The sequence below is a fragment of the Amphibalanus amphitrite genome, unplaced genomic scaffold, assembly GCF_019059575.1.
Source record: "Amphibalanus amphitrite isolate SeventyFive unplaced genomic scaffold, NRLGWU_Aamphi_draft 001003F_arrow, whole genome shotgun sequence".
NCBI classification, from domain to species: Eukaryota; Metazoa; Arthropoda; class Thecostraca; order Balanomorpha; family Balanidae; genus Amphibalanus; species Amphibalanus amphitrite.
This window is the reverse complement of record NW_024882497.1, coordinates 144,679-159,117: the sequence shown is the minus strand read 5'-3', so window position 1 is coordinate 159,117 and position 14,439 is coordinate 144,679. Positions and strand designations below refer to the sequence as shown.

At 47.2% G+C, this 14,439-nt stretch overlaps 2 non-coding genes across 2 annotated transcripts; one reads left to right on the top strand and one right to left on the bottom strand.

The window, feature by feature from the left end:
* Positions 1-13,852: 13,852 nt before the first annotated feature.
* Trnap-cgg lies at positions 13,853-13,924 on the bottom strand. Its single transcript has one exon. It is a non-coding gene; the product is annotated as a tRNA-Pro (tRNA).
* A 182-nt stretch (positions 13,925-14,106) lies between these two features.
* Positions 14,107-14,178, top strand: Trnap-agg. The gene has a single exon. It is a non-coding gene; the product is annotated as a tRNA-Pro (tRNA).
* Positions 14,179-14,439: the final 261 nt, after the last annotated feature.

The following is a 14,439-nucleotide window of genomic DNA, read 5'->3' as shown; positions in this document are numbered from 1 at the left end:
CCCGGAACCTCCGGCCCGGAAATCACAGGAGAACAAAACTCAATGCAGAAGGAGAAGAAGGGGGAGACAGACCCGAGACCGACCACCAGAGGCCGACCACCAGAGACGCCTCGGGACTCGGCGCGGGACACCGCCCCGCCCGGCTTCGGCCGGAGCGGCCTCTCTGCTGATCGGATCATCACTGCACCGGACCTCAGCTAAAGTGGACAGCAATCATCAAACACTGTCAAGTGAGTCATCTCATCTGTCCGCCTCATCAAGACTGCCTCCCCGTCATGGACAATTCACCTCCCATTTACCCATCGGATGTCTCTGATCTGGATTACAAATGCCACTCCCTGGGGTCTAACCTGAGCCACCATTAGAGGGTAATGGATTTAACATCGTGGGAGTGTTATTCGGCAGGGAAGGGAGGGCAGATGGTCGCTACATTCCGCTCCCGACCGAGCAGCGCGGCAGTGATGCGTCTGTTTGTAAAGGCGGGAAGGGGCTAATGGGCCTGACTGGTCCGGCCTTGTCTATGGGATAGACAGAGGGGTTAGAGGGACAGCCCGGGCGGGTCAGTAATGGTCAGTGTAGGCTAATGGCTCACCATTACATTGGTATTGGGGTGGCACTATCTGTCGGCCATCGCGCGCGCGGTCTGGCCGCAGTGAGGTGTGAAATTCAATGTATTAAAGGGGAGGGGAACCGGTCAGGTGGTATCATTTTTTTGGGGCGCTGGTCACCACTGACGCGTCAAACTACGTCAGATGACGTCATGACAGTCCAATTGGCGATGTTTTGTAAATAATCTTTTTGCGGTTAGGGCGTTAGGATTAGATTTAAGGCTAAGTTGGCATTGGCGAGCTGACAACCGATCGTGGTACACCGGTTGAAAATGACCAGCATTGTATCGTCCGTTTGTAAATATAGCGTGAAAATTCAATAATCTGTCTGGGAAAGAAGGGAGGGTTACTCCGGATATGTTGCTGATTCGGATTCACAGAGACCGCTAACGTAATATCTTTAAGTTGTCACGTCGACCATACGACCGTACGCCGGCATCACATCACAGGCTCACCGGGACTACACCGCGGCGATCTGATCACGAATCAACGGAAACGCAATGATCACGCCCTCACGACGCGACCACCACAAATTCGTTTTTTTTTTTTGCTAGTAGGTCAGCATAAGCTGTTTCATTATCTAACTAGTTTGGGCCCGGTAGACCAGCGTTTCAATCCATTATCAATCTAGTGTTACAGTTACAATTGGATAAGGAGAGTAAAACATCGTAAACGTTAAACATTATTCTGCTCCTTCGGCAGCCCAGCGCCAGAACAAGAACATGGGGAAACTGAATCGCCTTCCGGTTCGTTATTAAATCAGCCTTGAGCCGTTTCGTGACTCGAGTTTATATAGCCGAAGCCAAGCTGATTCGCCATTTCAATCGTTGTAAATTGATCGCTGTTCGGAATATGTCCATCAATTTCCTTTCTCTCCTAGCATTATCGGTATTTAACAGATGTCGATGCTCGCTCCCTTCGAGGTATATCAAAGATTAACGTACAAATGCCACGGTTGTTAAGTTGATGCATCATTTGAGACAATTTAATCATAAACGTCAAGCGAGTTACCGTTCAATATGACGTGAAAATGTCACCCTGGTTGTACACAACTAGAGTTGGTTACGGAGGGAAGCGAGAAATTATCACCGCCCATTAATCACCATTCAGGTATGATAAGGACCGTTTTGTTCAGATCGGATTACTGAACAGTCTGCAGACCCCAATTAATTGACAGGAACCATGTAACGTGCACGGTCACACCACGCATTATGCCGCCGGGCAGCATTTGCCTACACTTCCAACTCACTCGAGTTAGTTAACACCGGGATCGTGAACGTGACCACGCCCACCCGTTCCTTGAAGTAATTTGTGATTAATTTTGGGAGTATGTTGGGCCCCGTGAGTTTTACTAAAAACTGAGCGATTGTAGTCCGCGCGATATGAAAAATGTATGACCCTTGACCTTAACATGACCTTAAACAATTAACAGGTCAATTGACGCACCAACGGTAGCACCACTAGCGCCACCTACAAGGTCTAATGCCTCCGGTGCAAACTCCGACAGCGCTCAGATGCAGCTGACAGTACTAGCAGTGCCGCCTAGCGTGAAATAGACCAAGCTGGTTCCCTAAACTGCCGCAAGAGGTCCCTCGTGTCGGCACGCAATTGCGTGTGACTGACTGAAATGAGTGGGTGAGTGAGAGAGCGAATGTGAATGATCATAGTGAGAGAGAGAGAGAGAGAGAGAGAGAGAGAGAGAGAGAGAGAGAGAGAGAGAGAGAGAGAGAGAGAGAGAGAGAGAGAGAGAGAGAGAGAGAGAGAGAGAGAGAGAGAGAGAGAAAGAGGGAGGAGGATGTCGAAGCAAAACATTTTAATTCAGTCTTTACAAAGATCGACCCCATAAATGAAGCTTTTGGTACGAATTAGATGCGTGGCACTCTACTGCCACCTAGCCCGTATAACCTACAACTACATCCACTAGGCGGCGCCAAAAGCGTCGATGAGTCGACGCTCGATGAGTCGATGAGTCGAGAATGGTCGCCGGTCAGGTGTGGAACAAGGTCAGATTCCCGCTAAGCTCATAATTACAAGCATTTAAAAATGGTTATCACCTAACTCTCTGCGTTGGCTTAAATTACAGATATCGTATAGATTCGATGAAATATCTTTTGTTTAAAGGATTCAGAGCAATAACAAACCAAAGGTCTGAGTTTCAACTTCGTTTCAACATCTAACATATGAGGGAATCAAACAAGATAGCTTTTGATCACAGGGCACATTCTCAAATGATCTAAATAACATTTAGTGATCATTGCATTTAAATTACACTTAATTTATCGTAAACATCCGAGTAGGGTATGATAACTCATTTAACCAGCAGGCAAAGTGACCGTCATGTTAATATAACCCAGATAAGGCCAACGGCAAGGGCAGTTGAATCTCGAGTACAACCCGGTCTCTCGCCGCTGGATCGGAAAGAGCGCTGGTACCCGGCCCTCAGCTGCACCGCGAACAATGCACCAATATGGACCTGTTGAGAGAAACAAATTATCTGTTAAGACAGCTGGACGAACCCTTCTTTTAACGATTGACCCACGATGACCTCAGTAGAAAAGACGGACAAAAATGTGGGTGGTCAAAAAGGGGAGAAATAGACAGCAGTCGCATATGATCCAATTTTAGCAAATCTTGGTGAACAACTCTACGGTCTAATTCTGGGAGAAACTGGTTCCCTTTGTCAGTCGAAACCAAACTCTACCCCGCGAGGCATGCTACCGACTCAGATTAGCAGACAATTATAGGCTAAAGGCAGGAATGGAGAATTAATTGTGTTATGATTGAGCGCGCATCACTAACACTTTGACATTGCCACCCCAAGCCTAGGAGACAGTCATCTCATGTCAAGCGTGGTGTGAAAAGCTACTGACAACTGTACTTACAAAGTTTTGGAGGGACACGCTGAAATTAATGAATTCAGATGATAAATCAGTAACATGCAACAATTCAAGTCATATTATTCCCGGTAACATCCGTTAGTTGATCTCTTTCTATTGACATGATCTATTGAACATGGAATTTCAATGTCAATGACCATTGACCCCTCAGGTCACACTGATCTCATATCTGGCCTTGGATGCTAGCAAAACAGTTTCAGACCAGTGCGGTTTCACCTAAAAGGGATATCCTGGAATTGAAATTTATAAGGCATCATTGAACATGACAAACTTTGTCAGGTGACGGAACAGATACAACGATGATTACACCAGTCGAGTCTTTGCCGAGCCATCAAGTTAGTTTGAAATTAGCACCATTCCCCATTGGCCAGTTCCCATCCGCTTGTTAAAAGTTGCTGCTCTTGCCTTTTTTTTTAATTTAGTCTGAATGGGTGAATGGGCAGAGTTGAAAAATCAGAGCTCGCACTAAGCATAGCTTGTTGTGCTGAACTCGGCCTGCCAACCGACCGCACAATCCCAGTTACATAGCATAAAATTGTCTGAAAGTTTAACATGTCCTCAGGACTGGACACAACCCCCCCTTGATTTGATATTAAACATTTCTCATTGCTGATGTTCCCACTCGAATAATTGGATATCACGTTTGCCAAAATTTGTATACCTTCAACAACATAGCAATCGGTAAACCGAGCTTCCTTAAATTAGAACACCACAAGTCGATTGTCAATTGCAAGTTAATAAATCATCTGGTCGAGTATGTCAATAAAAATCTGCATTATAAAATTGACTCTCATAAATCGGTTCAGTAAGATAACATGAAATCACATGAGTCGGATTGTTTTTAAATTGAAATGCCAAATTGAGACTAATCCGGCGCACTACCTTAGAATTCCCTTGATGCAAATACTTACGTCCCCAGAGAAATTTGCGACAACGTGGCGAGGGACGCCAGACAACAATCCACATAAAAATATTCATGATCACAAATGATTGGGCACTACTGAGAATTACTTCATTAAAACACAGGCAACACTCAGAATAGTCGAGTTGAAATTCCGATCAAAGTTAGCGTCTCCAAGGTTGAACGATGAGAGGTCAGGATGTACTAACCCGCAGGCGACAGGATCTTATGACGTCACTACCGATCAACAAGTATGAAACTGGCAATCTCCTAGAAATATGACGTCACTGAGTGAATATAGTAAGCTACGGTAGAGACGTTTCGGCTGATAGGCGTAAATATCGTGTAGATGAAAGGAGTAGTAGATGGTCTGAGTATTTGGCGGCGCAGATTTCTCTATCCAATGATTTTTTTGTTCGGGTCGCGGGTAACAATTGATTCGTACCGCGCAGCGGTGCGCACATGGACTGAAGGGATTCTACGGGTCAGACAGGTAAGGAGACACAGAAGGAGTGACCCTGAAGTGGTCGATAGCTATTGAAACCGGAATTACAAAGGGAGGAAAGATCTAAGGATGGATGCTAGCCGAAGAGGAGGTATGTTGCAACACTTTCATGTGTTTTTGACTCTGCTGATACGTCTAAGTCTTCTAGGATTGGACTGTCTCACGTTACGGAGTAAGTAAGTAAATATGTTAGGCAGATATCAGAACAAAGAACGCCATAAGACGCCCAAGCTGAGAGGTGAGTCAGAGAGACAGGACGAGGGGGCACTCCGCCGAAGGTGAGTGACAAAATACGAAGGTGATAGATTGAGGCGAAGGGGTAATTCCGCCAGGATGAGGTGAGGTAAGTCCACCGTCGGAAAGGATCGCAGCATGTATCACTCATGACGCTAACGCGCTTGAACACACATCTGCAGGACAGGATTCCACGGCGTCGGATAAAATTGTAGGATAGATTCAGTCATGGAGTCTTCGAGTCACACCGGTCAATGATTCAAAGGCGCCACTTGCGGGTGCCATGACTGCATGAGAGTACGGAGTAGGTACCTGTCTATGAGCCCAGTGAGACTGCGGTCGCCGGGCAGCAGGATTGTGTCCACCGGTTCGTTAGGTGAAAACGCGTAAGACGGTCTCTCACAGAAGGGCTGCAAGGGTCAGTAACCAACGTCCGGCCGCGGGGTTTTAGTAGGGAAACAGAGATGTGCCGTGAGCGGCAGAGGTTGACGGACCAATCATAAGCCACTGAGGAACGCTAATAACTGACGCTACCCGCGTCGATCTTTAGACAAGTAATCGGGGTCAAATGATGTAGGTGTTCGAACAGAGTGGGCCGGCAGAGATTGATTGAACCAATCACATCCATCGACGAACGCTAATAATGTAATCGCTACCTGCGTTGCACCTTTAGACAAGTAATCAGGGTCAGGTGATGTAGGTGTTCGAGGATATTGGGCCAGGGAGCCCAAGAGGTGCTAGGAAGAGCACACACGATTCCAATGTTGGAATAGGGCGCGATAAGTCGTTGGGAGGTAAGAGTAAGCTTAGATGAAATTTACCCTAATCACGGAGTCTATTGAACAAATTGCGTTTATTGTCCCTGATATGTACCGCTGGAGGGAGTTAGAACTATTGCTGGGAGGGACTGAGAGGTCGACGCGGGATCAAATTTATTGTAGTGGGATGAGAGAGGTATGACAAAGAGAGTGAGTCTGAGGGAGATTGAGGTATGCGTCATATAGTGTAAGGACCAGCGGGAGATCTAATCTCAGCATTGAGGGCGACATTAAATGGGGATGTACTCGATTATCTTTGGGATGATAGGCATTAGAAAGGGAGAGAATGGTGGGTAGCTATCAGGTATCAGATGGTGGCTTCAGGTTATGTCCTCAATGGAGGCATCAAAATTATATGCTTTGGGGAGACATCCGTGTCCTAAATTCCTTATGAGACAGATACCATCCTAGGCAGTGAAGACTATATGTTGACAAGCGACAAGCCAGCCTCATTATAAATATTGTTTGTGACGAGCCCCAGGCGCAAGGAACGGTGGCGGAAAGGAATCGGTCAGCTTGAAACCAACGGACCGACCAGCAATTGGAAATGGGTGTGTAATTACGTTTGAACAAGAGAGAAATCAAACAGCAAGAAAATCAACTCATCAATCAACCATTTGAGGATCTACCAGCCGAAAACACTCACCTGAGGTCGTTCCAGAGAACGGCGCAGGTCGGCAACCATCTCGGACAGAAAACACCCCCGATGAACGAAATTTTATTAAACAATATAAATTTTTTTGAAAACATACTCCCCACCGCTTCCGGACCCCCAGGGGGGCATCATCACATTAACACCTAACGTAAGAAGCGACATAAATGCCCAGATGATAAAACTATCTGGTCAACATCACACAAATTTATTGACATACTTTGCAGGTACATATTTACATTCATGGCAAATACTTTCGATTTGATTCTGATTCAGAAACTAGTTGCTAGTAAGCTTGCATTTTTGTAGGTACAACAACGACCATATATTAAATAAAAAACCTTCTCATGGCATTCATCGCATACCTTTTTACCGAACAAGTACCTAGCTACCATGCAATGATTCTAAATTTTTTCCGCAATCCATCTATATCTCAACTGACACAATGAATTTGAAATACCCTAACAAAACCTATAACTGTACATAAGAAGAATGCAATACTACAAGAACTATGAATTTCTGAAGTTATTCTCACATGCTGGAATGTTGAAACTCTACTTTTGTCGTCCATTTCCACGTTTAAATGAGCCATCATATCAAACTGTTTTCGTTCTTCAGTCACAAGCTTTCGCACAAATCTTGAATTTTTACGCATCATCTTGAACCATGCTCCAGTCTTTCCAACAAGGTACTATGTAACATCAAAGCAATTTTGATTTGTTACAACAGCTTCAGATCATGATAGGCTTGAGGTTTGTTTGTTACACCATTTGCCAGACTACTCTACAAAATGTGTATCAATTCCCAAACTAAGTAATTGATCATATCAGTATTTGCAGTTTCCACAAAATGTTTCATAATACTTTTCTATGTTAATATAAAGAAACTCAAATAATCCACAAATTGTTATTGAAACACTCCCACTTCAAGAATTCACAGCAATAACAGTACAAGTTCAGAAGCAAACAAACATTGCGCCAGATTTCGTATGAAACGCGCCATCGTCCTGAAAATTCTACCACAGACGGTAGTTCAACCGCAGCCGTAGTGCAAAAACCCCTGCCCACCTTACCCCACGGCGGAGCTCGGTTGCAATTTGTAAATACGCCCACAGTCATGTGATTCATGTCAGATTCCCTTGTATATGGTCTATTTCAGGCCCGAAACCCTAGTGGGCTAGTGATGGTAATACCTATAGCAGCGCAGCCCTGCCACTCGCCGCCGCTGGCCATTTTAGGCCCGGCGTAAGTCGAAAGCCGCAACTTCAATGAAGCACCCCGTGTTCAGGAGGTGATAAGCATGCAGCTACGAGCTGGTGCCAAGCCCAAGACATCATTTGAGATTAGATTTGAGCACATCTTAAATGCGTTCTCATGACACAAGCCCCAAATTTGAAGCGAACGCTGGCGTTTCCTGCACTGAGCTTTGATTACCGTCAAAACAAACTTCTCCACTTTTTTAACACACCATTGCGGTGTGTGCGTGATATCTTTAACTAGAGTTGGCCCGTGGCCGTGTGAGTTCTGTTCACTGGTGGGCCAGGCCGGTCATTACAAGCCTGGCGTCGGATGCCGGAAATCCCCGCCCCGTGCCACCGCTCGGTACTGCCGCACACCAGATTACCGCGCGGTACTGCCGCACACCAGATTACCGCGCGGTACTGCCGCACACCAGATTACCGCGCGCGGCTGGCTGCGCTCCAAGTGTGAACAGACAAATGCGGCACGCCGCTGTTTAATGGCGAACAATTGCTACTGTGACTCTGAGCAGCTAGTTTGGAGTTAGTAGCGCTATAAGGGCGCTCATTTGTCGCTGTATTGCCGGCCGGCAGGCTGGTGGGTTCGGGAAGTCCGACAGGTGGAGGCATGCTGGACCGTGGCCGCTGACCCATTCTGTGTCGCCAGGTCTGGTGATTTTATCGCCGGATCCTGGGAAAGTCCCAGCGCGTGCCGTCCTGCCGTCGACCAATTTGTCTCTAGGTCTGGTGATGTTACGGTAATTGCCAGAGAAAACTCCGGCACGCGTCGTTGAGTAAGCCAAAGACAATATTAATTTTCCGCTAGGTGTGTGCTATTTAACTGTCAAGTCCTGGAAAATCCTAGCGCGTGCTTCTCTCGCACCTGTGACAGGTCCGCTGGCCACTGGAGCCGAAAGGTCAAGTCGAAAGGTGGGTTGAGGTCAAGAGGTCAGAACGCCTGGGCCATTGACCTGTACACTGTAAAAAATATTGACTAGCCCCTCGTCAAATGATTCTCAACGCTAAATGTCGGGGGTACAGACTAGTTTTGCATCCTACTTTTGACACACGCTGCGAGCCCCTGGCTTGTTTTGTGTTCGTCAGATGACAGTTACCAGGTGTCGGTTAGTTTTTACCACGTCCCAAAAATAGCTGGAGCGTTTCTGCCTTGTTTTGGAAGCAGGTCCTCGTTAATGCTGTGTATGGTAACAAAGTACCTAGTAACAATAATAACGAAAAACAATGTCAAAACGAGGGCGGCTTGTTTAGTGACGATGCTCAAAAGAAGCATCGTCTTGTTCCTACTTAACGAATGAAGCTCAAACTAGGTCAAAACTAACGTATTGCTCAACCCATAGTCAGATGACCAGCAGATCCTACGCCGCCCAATCCAGTCATCGAATTTGCCAGCGAATTCGTTTGAAGACCATCATATTATTAAATATCGGTGGTCTTCAAACGAAATCCCTTACCAGTTTGATGACGAATTCATCCGGCCCATTCCAAAAACGCTCAAGATAAAATGAAAGTGTATTTCTGAAATAATATGCTTTCTTGCAATGCACCTTTCGTATATCAAGCAAATCTTTCACTTCCAGCGCCCGTTTACAGTTATCAATCGAATCAGAAGCATGCACATACCTATCGATAGATCTGAACCTAAGAACACAGACGACATTTTGTAGAGTACCTACCTGTCTGAGCCTATGCAGTGGAGCCCGTGAGCCGCCCAACCGCAGCTGCCTCATGAACTTGATGATAGGTCTGAACCTCAGATTGGCCAGAGCTTGGCCGTCAATAACCAGCTTATTTATTTCCACAGTTGTAGTGACTTAGGGTTTGGAATTTGCCAAACCTAAGTTTTGATTACCAAGAGAAGTTTTGTACTTCTTGCACTTGCCCTTTCTTCATAACTTTGGCGGAAATCGTCGTAGTGAAACTTCAGTGTTCAATTAGCTGTCGGTTCTTGAGAGAGTTGGCCAGGCCGGACACCGGGGGCGGCTCCACAACTTTCGAAAAATTAAACCTAAGTCCTATTGCACTGCATGGAGAGCAATTCATTTAAAATCGCTCTTGTTTCGCCCCCCCCCCCCCCTCGACAACTTTGCAAACGTCTCTGCGCGATTTGGTTGAGAATAATGGCTTATGGCAAGTTATTGAATCAGAACGTCGATCACTGCAGGTCATATATCGGCAAGCAATTCTTCATAACTAGACACTGCACAAATGGAAACGATACAGGTTTGCCCAGTGATAAACACTCGCACTGCACAGACTCGCGCACCCCCGACCGAACGCGGCACGGCACAGCGCAACAGCTGGCGCCGGGAAGCCGGGAACGCATTAAGTGAAGGATTCACAGGTGCGCAACTTTATTGCGAACAATAAAAACCTACCGCAAACGATTAAAAAAAAAGTTTTAGGGCAATCGGAAATACAAATGTATTGACTTATAGAAATAAAATTGTCATTCACCTTCCAAATAACCCAACAATTTATTTGCCGTAAAAAGTGTCTGGAAATGGAAAGTTGCTAACATGATTCAGCAAGTAGGGAAACGCAGCCGCTACCTGGCGAATAATCTCAGGCTGGTTTAGTGACGAGTGCATTGCTACGGCTTGTTCCTCAACCTTCACAGATTACTATTACAAAACTACCCCTAGTATTTTGATCATCCTGAGGCTGGCTTTCACCTAATAATTTGATGAGGGTCTTCCTCGTTTCGGATTGAGGCGAAAACAAACGTCAAACAACCTTGATAGTTAATTCAGCACTTCAAAACAAAGGTACACCTAGGGTATCATTACAATACCGGATCATAACGATCTGGATAGTTCTCAGCCTGTAAGCTAACTAAGCGGTAACTAGTCAAGTGGTAGGTACCGGAAGCATTGACAACCTGGTGACTGTTTCGAGACCCTTGTTTTGACACATAGCTCGTCAATATTTTTTACAGTGTAGTTCACAGCAGAGGCCAGGTGCCAGATGGGCGGGCTGGGACATCGAGCAGGGTTAATATATTAGGTAGTTAGTTCCTCTTCCTACATTTAATTCTAATTATCTATCAGTGGGTATGACCACCGTACTACAGTATCTATGGTAAGTAGTTATAATAAAAAAACGTATATTTGTTACGGCTAATAACCGATCATTCATCTACGCACTGGTTTTCGGTACCTGCGTGATTGACTTGTCCATTTTTTTTTTTTCAAAGCCTGCTGCCTCTCTCCAACCAAATTCCTAATTGGACATTGGATAAAATCAGAATTCCGAAGGTCCAGGTTCCGATAGGCACCACTAGCTGCTTTGGTATCACCATGAGCCACAATATTCTTTGATGATTCGGGACTCAAGTATGTACAGTGGGTCTATTTAAGATCTCCAGAGCCACCACGTGGCGCTACGGTCGGGGTAGGGCGAGTCCAAATCCCGAGGGAAGTGAGGTCACCGGTCATTGTGGGGGAAGGAGGGAGGGGGAGTGACGCGGTATCACGGCGCATGGGGCGTGCGTAGCGCCGGGAGTGGGCCGCCCAGGGCCGCCCGCCACTGCGCCGAGGCTGAGAGGCCGCGGAACTACCACAAGACAGCGTGCCTGCAGACATCAGGACAATCACCCGAGCGGTGGCTAGGGCCGCCCGCGACGACACGGTCCGGGCCTGGCCCCCCGGCTGGTTCCGGTCGCTGATGGGGGGCCGATTCCCCCCACCGGTGGCGGGGCTGGACCGGGAGCGCGCGGTGGACGTCCACCAGCTGCGAGCCGGGCACTGGTCGGGCTCCAGGGCCTACCTGCACAGGATCGGGGCCGTTCCCTCTGTGGGATGTGAGGGCTGCCGCGACGAGGGCTGTGTGGCGGCCCGCTGCCCCCTGTGCAATGAGGAGCCTGACACGCCGGCACACGTGCTGCTGAGATGTCCGGCGCTGATGCGACTGAGACATTCAACCCTGGGTCACATCCATCCCAGGCTGGAGGAGGTCCGGGAGACCTCAGTGGTGGCGGCCCTGGCGGCCGCCGCCAGACGCTTCCAGAGCCGCCTGGCTATGCTCCCGTGAGGAGCAGAGGGAGAAACAACAACAACAACAACAACAACAGGCTGAGGGGAGGGGATGATGGTTGCGGGTGCGTTCACTCCGGTATGGTGGTATCCTGTTCATGTGGAACCGGCAAGAATGCGACTGAAGGGAATCATTATCTCAAACAAACGGGCAAGCCAGAGGCAGCGTCAGTTCCAGCCAAAATGTTAAGCAATGATAGGTAATTGAAATCTAGGACGCATTAATAGCATGCAACTATTCAGTCGATAGTTGCATGATGCTTTTCATGATGCATGATGAGGCTGTTCTAAACTGTTCTTTGAATTAGATGTTTTTCATTTGGCACGATCAGTTTTGGCGGGTTTTATCGGGCCGAAAAGAATCAGAAAAGAAAAAAAGATTTGAAACGGCTCCAGAAAAATGTCCAAAAATATTTTCTTAATAATGAAACTTTGCTTAACATTTATAAGCGATAATTTTGACTTTTTGAGAGGATATAAGGGAAAGATATTCGGGAAAGATGTCATCGTGCTTATCTGTGTTGCAGTAGAAGGAAAGGTTTGGTTCGTGTCGAGATAAAACCAGACCCGGGAGTGGGGCTCGAACTCACGACATCGCATTCAGCTCACAGGTTACCCAATCTCAACGCTACGAGCACCTATCGCCCTGCGCAGCCTGCTCAGTGTTTCGGCTAGAATTCGGCCAAAGTGTCTGACGTCTGTCAATGTCACGAGGCGAAACCGCAAGGTAAATGTCCGTCCCGGTAGCTCGGTCGGTAGAGCGTTGGACTCCATGTGCTATGTGGTGAGAGCGCTCGTCCCGGTTACAAAAGTCCGGGTTCGAAACGCGACGTGTGTTTGACGTTTTTGAGCCTCCTGACGGGTATGGTTGTGGTTGGTGGCAGGCCGCTGCCAGGCGAAGTCATTGAGGGGACCGGCCGTGCGCGGCTATGTGCGGCACGTTAAAATTTGGACTCTAATTCTGCCATAGACCAGGAATTGTTTGATCGGAGGGTAGAGAGCAGGGTCAACGCAACAAGCTCAGCTTAGCGGGGACTCTGTCCTTGTGATTCCTTTCATTCAGAAGGTTCGGGCCAAATTTAATATTAAAAGAAGGGGGAGCCGAACCAGGTTAGGCCGGGTTGAACCCTGTTGGACCGGTGTCTTACACGCAATCATGGTCAGACAAAACAGAGGCTAATTTCGGGTCAAATATTTTTATTAACTGATCTGATTGTTTTTTGCTTACACGTATATTAACTTTTAGCTTTTTTAACTCGAGACTTCATGCACAAAAATGTGGCATTCGTTTACGTTTCCTCATCTTCTCTTAGCGACTTGATTTGACCTGAAAGGCCCATCTTACCAGTAAAAAAATCACCTGCGTGATAATTATTTACCAAAGGGCGCTCTACGCAAGAAACGCCAGCCGGTCAAAAAACTGGCGAACGATACGATCTTTCTATTGCTTGAATTATATTCAATGAAAATTTCAGGAGACATAAATAATATTAATCGTTATAGCTACTGGGCGCCCGGAGCATTCGCTAGCATTGCATTGCCAGCTGCATTACAAACATCACATTTGCATTACTTTGGGTTCATCATAGTTGACAGTAGATAAACCGGCCACAGCAAACCCATGCCTCATTATCCTTTCCTTCCAAGCAGCCAACTGCCAAGCTAGCCGGCCGCCCGGCCCACCTCCGCGATATGGAACAACGCTGGAGTGCGCCATTTGCCTGCGGCAGTGCCCCACCGCGCCGGGGCTGTTTGACAGGTCACCCGCACCGTGACCTCGCCAACCGCCCCGCCCCCTCGCCCCTCCCCACCTCCCCACCGGGCTCAGCTCGGTAGTGACCTCTCCTTGAATCTCACATGGACTCGACTGAGGCTCAACGCCATCTAGTTTCGTCTGGAGATCCTTACTAGATCCACTGTACCTATGTATTTCTATTAAAACACTATTGGGCTCGTCCGGGATTTGAACCCGGGACCTCTCGCACCCGAAGCGAGAATCATACCCCTAGACCAACGAGCCGACAAGGAAACGATTGGACTTCAAGCCGACAATACTTACTTGATGCACCGTTACTTTCACCGTCCTGCTATCCGGAAGGAGAGGCGTGGCTGGCGCCGTTATCTGGACTAGATCCGTCAACGCCGCACAGTGAAAGGCGTGGTACGTTATATGAAAGCTCATTAATGCCGGCTGTGAACCGCGGCTCGTTGGTCTAGGGGTATGATTCTCGCTTAGGGTGCGAGAGGTCCCGGGTTCAAATCCCGGACGAGCCCTAAGCTTTTTTGACATTAATCCTGCTAGTTTCTATTGTTTTAGCATTTACAAGCTGACGTGTGTACTTCTCTGGTCTCCTTCACTGGCTGGTCGATTTTTTATTTTCACCCCCTAAATGAAAAGTATTTTTCAATACTATACTAAAAAAATACCAAAATTTTCAAAATTTCGAAAAACGGGAAAGCATGTAGGTAATAGAGCTCTTGGTCTGCTATTGACATGCCAAATTTGAGCTCGATAGCTCCATTTTTGGCAAAGTT